This window comes from Siphateles boraxobius, unplaced genomic scaffold (assembly GCF_051911475.1).
Source record: "Siphateles boraxobius isolate OS27281-9 unplaced genomic scaffold, OSU_SipBor_1 61, whole genome shotgun sequence".
NCBI classification, from domain to species: domain Eukaryota; kingdom Metazoa; phylum Chordata; class Actinopteri; order Cypriniformes; family Leuciscidae; genus Siphateles; species Siphateles boraxobius.
Window position 1 is genome coordinate 1,305,766 of NW_027509188.1, and position 6,735 is coordinate 1,312,500.

A 6,735-nucleotide genomic window follows, 5' to 3' on the forward strand; every position below is an offset into this window, starting at 1 on the left:
ATATGAGAAAATGTTACCGTTATTTCTGTTATTACAAATAAGAACTATAATAATTAAAAAAATAAAATATATACAAAGAAAATAATTTAAAAAGCACAACACCAACAATAACAATTGAACAAAGTCTGTTTAATATTTAATTACAACCAAAAAATACTAAATAAAGGACAAAATTACTTCAAAAATTACAGTTTAAAACTTGTTTACACTTTTAAAAGAATCAACATTTTTAATTATATAAAAGTTTAATAACATCCAACATTACAAAAACAACTGAACACAAAATGACCACTCTCTCTTTTTTATTTGTCTTTAAAATCGATATACTTTTTTAATATCATGGATTAAGCGACCAATGGGTCCATGTCTGTGGTTCTTACCAAGCCAGTAGTTCCACTCAATTAAGCGAAGATTTGTTTTCAGTGACTGTTTGGTGAGGTTTCCCCTGAATCTGTATATGTTCTCTTTATATGTGCGCCAAGCACGTTCCATGTGCTGGGTGTGGGCACCTGACTGTGGATGGATGAAGTATCTTTTGTGGTTAACCTGATAATGAATGTATCCATGCTGTGGCAAGCTGTTGTATGCCCTCCAGCAATCACTCAGAATTTTACTCCCAGGTACTACATACTTTCGTATGATGGGAAGCAGATTATTTGTTCGGCGATGTTTGACCAACTTCAGTACTGGTTTTCTAGATGTTCCTTGCACCTCCAGCATTCCAAAGACCCAGGAATGTTTCCTTCGCCATGTTCTTCCGAAGCGTCCACGGTTGTACTACACATAGTAAAATAAAAATGATACAGTGATATTACATATACAATTATATTATTTTTACTTGAATATCTTAAATATTTTTAACCTTGATAGTAATCTCAACAGCATCTGCCATTCAATGTTGTACCTTTCTTTTGTGGCGGAATTTACTTTCGTCAATGACAACAAAAGCATGTGTTCCACCAAGCCTCATCTTCTTTTTTCTGTGAAGTCTTTTCATTGCAGTGACACAGCATTTGCGAAGAGTTTTATACACTCTTGTGATCGATGTACTACTTCTAGCAGTCCCTTCCTCAATCAAGTCGACATGTCTTTTCCTGAGACCTTGTGAAAAACTGAAAATTAAAAATAGTGTTAAACCATATAGAACATATATTAGCAGCACCCGATGTGGTTCTAAACCTGTCTTGAGTTTCTTAATTCTGCTGAACACAATGGAAGAAATTTGGAAGAAGGTCAGTAACAAAACAGATCTCATTTCGTGTTTATTCACATAGTATTTGTTTTACCTACTATTTCTGTAAATGTGGTATTGGATCTGTTTGGTTACTGAAATTACTCCAAATAATGTCATCTTTGTGTTCAGCAGAAGAAAGAAATTTATACAGGTTTGAAACAAGGTGAGTAAATAATGACAGAATTTTCTTTTTGGGGTGTAATTTACGTTTGACTTAATTAATGAAACACAAATAAAATGATGCTACATTACACAATATATCCATTGATTGTAGTTGCATGTTTGTTTATTTTAACGTTATTCCAACATCTATGGCTTATACAGTATGCATGCCGAGAACTGGTTAATCCATACACAAGTAATCCACACAAGTTGATTGATACAAACGTTGTGTGAGGGGAAATTTGGTATCTCTAATTTACCCAACCTGCATGTTTTTTTTCCTGTGTGAGAAAACCGGAGTAAACCCTGACACAGGGGAAACATGCAAACTTAATACAGAAAGGCAATCCGACCTATAGGGATCTTATTGATCTGAGGAAACAGTGCTACCCACTGAGCCACCCCTAGTTGTGTGTCTTATGTTTCTGAGATACAATAACTGAAATGAACTAAAATTTAAATGAGAAACCAATGACAAATAATACAATCAATATTTTCACGTTTGCACACAATATATAATTATTTATACAAACAAACAAACAAACTTACTTTAGCATTATCTTCAGCCATTCTGAAATTTCCATGTGTGATCCCTCGAAGATGGAACCTGTCCTAATAGATTTGGAAATTTCCTAATGGCATCTTCTTCTACATCTCCTGTGGAAAGTTTAAACAAATTGTCAACTAAAACATGACATTTCTTAATGATTAAAAGGAACACAAATAGAAATGACACACTAATTGCAATAAAGTATGTTTATTTGAGATATCTTTTTCATATAATCCTTATTTTAAATTATGTGCATGTCATCAAGTAAACTATGTAGTATTTAACTAAAATCTACATCTTCTCTGTGAAGTCTGCTAAAAAAAATTAAACTGGAAATGCATTTTGTTCCTTTATATATAAATAACTGCACAGCACATTCCTTTGTGAGTGTCACAAAGAAATTTCCCCAAGTTCTTGTGCTTGAAGTGTTGTGGGAATTTTTGTTTCTACATGTGTTTCTAATGGGACCTCTCTCTCTCTCTCTCTCTCTCTCTCTCTATATATATATATATATATATATATATATATATATATATATATACACACACATTTATATATGGTATTATTTTTTCTTTCAATAGAATGGTAAAGGAATGTCATTTGGTTTTGTCATCTGTGAAGGAATAAGAAAGAGGAGGCTTGTCTTTCTTTCATGCATGCCTAGGAAGGTATGGAGCACCAGAAGACTGATCAGGTCAGAGGTCATCTAGGCAAGAGGGGCTAAAGGGGTTAGTTAGGGATAAATCTAAACTAGCATTTGTGTCATTTTGTTTGTGGTAAATTACTAAGAGGCAAGGCCTATAGAAAAATAGCTTTGGAAAGAACAGTATAAAGATTGCACTGGTATGTCGTGTGTCACTCATTTGCAAGGATAACTATGTGTACTGGATTAAACCCTTTATTCTTGCATCATTAAATACGTCTCTTTTTACTGATTTGACACCGAGTGTCTCTTACGCAGTGATGGTTAAAATGAATATTTGCCACAACAGTAGCTAAAGAAGTATTAAAGGTATCTCAAAGTGATTTTAAATTCATATTCTTAGCCAACTTATCAATCATACATAGTTGATAGTTTAGTTAATTGTAAACCCAGGGGTCCCGAGTTATCTTATTTTATGCTTCACACTGCTCATTTTTTAACCAGTGTAACCAATTAATCCTTGTTATGTCTGATCTATATACTTTACAAAAACACTGGGTTACTATTATGATTTGCTTATTTTGGCTTTCATCTTAATTCAGACTTGCCACAAAATGACCCATTCAAAAACAAACACGAAAAATGACAAACAATAAACTTGCAAATTATTTACAGATACATTTACACTTACCACCTATAACGAATTCTTGTAGAGCCCGTTCTTGACATTTTCATATGTGTCCTACAAACAGGGCACTTCATCTTTGGAGCAAGCAGCTTATGTTTCTGCAACCACTTGATCAACTTTCTTCCCCCTTTCCATGTCATATATTGTAGTTCTCTCATGAATTTACCCATGACTATGGAAGATAAAGAGAAAACAAAGGTAACTTCATTATTTTAGATAAAACTAGAAATAATTGGACTGCGCGTTGTCTGCTGGACCGTAGTGGTGGAAACTTCTCCATTACTCTCATAGCAACTGGAGGTAAAAATGTGTCCGTCGTGTGCAAGGGTTACAATTTAAAACCATCAAGCCAAAGAATTTATTTCACTTCATTTACATTAAGCTATATTACCTTATGGAGGCCTCCGCTAGCCAAATTAATAAACATGACAAGTGTATACAATCATAATTCCTTATACAAATACTATTTTTTCGTATTAAAGGTACAGATTCAAAGCAATTGTAAGAAAATTTAATACATATACTCCACACAGATAGAAACTGTTAAAATCGGTGGCGAGATGTAACATAAGAGTTATAAAAAAGTTGCAGCTTTCCCATTTACTCTCATTTCTGTGCAGGCTAACGTTAACTTACTATTTCCACCGCTAATATGGCGGCAACAGCTGACCCAATACGCGGTCAAGTTATTTCGTATTCACATGACATTTTCCTCTTTGTAAATTCAATATATCTTTACATTAAGGTCTGTGAAGACCTTATAGCTATATCCCTGCTATAAAAAAAGAATAGACTAGCAGAATTACTATGCTGGTCTATGCTGGTTTAGCTGGTGGTCACCAGCAAAGCAGCACCATAACACAACATATGTTGGTCTTGCTGGTTTTTCCAGCAGGGAAGTACACCACACAACTAAAAGCATTACAAAAAACTATTGATTTCTTACTGCAAATGTATATTTTTAGGATTAATTATAAAAACTAATTTAGTGATGAAACATGAATCGAAAGGACAACAATCGAAAGGCGAATGAAACTTACCTAATAATTGTATCCACGAGTGTAATAGAGTAAATTACGAAGATTGCGTAACTTACGCTGTACTGGGCCTAAAATCCAAACATGAAAGATACGTAAGTTAATACAATTAAAACGTTAGTAGAATTAGACAGTAGGTCAACATTAACATTTGCGACTATGAGTTTGCTGTGATTCCGACATGGAAAAAAAATGTTAGCGAATAAATAAACAAAATATTATATTGTTTACATGTTTAATCGTTACATAAGAAGGAATTTCTTAAAGATAAAAAAATATATATAAGTTAAATGTTAAAATCAACTTCGATCTTCAGATAGGCTTTTTGATTTCTGAATCGGAGAATGTTCGAGTGTAGAGTGTCGAAGTTATGACGTCACTTTGTAGTACAACTCGGATTTTAGCGGCGCATTGGTTTCCCTCGTTCGAAAAGCTATGAGTGTGTTTTTAATGTTTAATCTTCAGTGATGCTGAACTTGCTCAGCCAGCTACCCATCGAGTTGAGTGTCATCATCTTACCCACACATTGGAGTGTCAACTAGGGCAGAGGGCATCTAGGTGAACGAACAATGGTGTAATGATTCAGTTCTCCCAAAAAAAGATTATGCTCCTCCTACTGGCCAATAGGAACGTGGCCCCGCCCATGACACAACTTTCACAGCTAAAGCAAAATCCTGACACTAGAGCAAGAATAGAGCAAATAAAAGCGTTTTGCGAGAAACCTTTTTTTAAGAGAGAATTTTTTTTCACACTGATGTCAAAAATATATATTTAAGTTTTTCTTTTTCAAAATATTTTGAGAGTGTTTTTTTTCTAAAATAATTTCCGAAAAAAAAAAAACAATTTCTTTTAATTTAAAAAATCACATTTATATATTTTATGTTATATGATAAAGTACTTTTTCTCCAAAAAATTTAGTCTAAAATATTATTCTTTTTTGATATTGGTATGATTTTTTTCTCTCATGAAATGCTTTTTTTTTTTGTGATAACTTTTTCTCTCACACTTTTTTCTCTCTCATATCAGTTATTTTCTCGCATGTCATAAAGACACAATTCTAGCTACTAACACTATATGCTCGGCCATTATGGAGGCTCTCCTATGTAAACAACATCATGGATTGCACAGTTTTTGTAATAACGCTAACGTTACTTAACAGATTGTTACACTAATAAACCACATAGAAAAACACATGGAAGCTGCAAAATCATATAGAGAAGGACTTAGTAAGCAGGAAAGGGCGCGAAATTTTGGCAAACTAAAGTTAATATATGTGGTAAAGATCCGAAAGAGCTAGCTTCTCTAGCTAGCCCTTACTTTGATTCCGACATAGGCTAACGTTACGTTCAGACTGTTAGTCCTAAAAAGCACATGTGGTTTGAAATCCTATTCAAATCTCATATCTTAGTATACATACCTTACATGCATGCACACATCAGTAGCCAAGCAATTTAAACTTTTAATCTATCTACAAAATAAACGAAACGTGATGAAACCGCAGAAACCGGGACCATTACAATCAAAGTTTAACGCTAACACTTCACTGTCACTAGTTGGGCTCCGCCCACAAAACGTCATCTCTGTATGCAAACACGCAGAAGGCATATAAGCCTTTTTATTTTTGGACTCGATCCCTAGAAAGCCAGGTAGGATATATAAAATAAATTTTTATTTATTTATTAAACTCATTTATTTACCTTTTATAAGTACGTGAAGCCATGAGGTTGCATATTCCGGTACAGTAGGTGGCGGTATGCACCTGATGCGACCCACCAAATAACTTACCAAGAGAGTGGAGTTCGTTGAGTGTCCGTCCTTCAGTTTATATCGGATGTTCCTTTTTCGTCTTTAATCAAAGATGAACCGATCCAAAAGAAAGATTATAAAACCGTCGAAGTACAGGACGGTGGGTGAAAACGCCACATCCACTGAAGTCGCGTGTGGGAGCAGCATGACCACCACTGTGTCGGGAAAACATGACGACGTATTTAAGTGTAAGATTGGGGAGTACCTTTCACAGCATCACAGTCTTTTCAAATTGAATATTTTCACCACATATTCTAAACTAGTTACCTGCAATCTTTAGTGAAACTATCCACCTTATTTTTGACTTAAATGTCTTTAAATGTTTGTTAGGTTATTTTATTTATTTTTTTATTTATTGAACAAAAAGCTCAGGGGATACATCAAGCACAACAAAATAAAATACAAATAACAGTAAACTCAAAGTAAGAAAGGCAGTAGATTAGGTGTAGTCTAATAAAAACAATTCACAAAACATAAACTACAAATTATTAATAAATAACTGGATATACATAAATAAATAATAATGTTCAGACAATCAGGAGGTATTTTACAATGAAACCATAATTTCATTTGAGTAACAAAGTAGTTTTAGCAGCTTTCTTATTGGGAGATAAA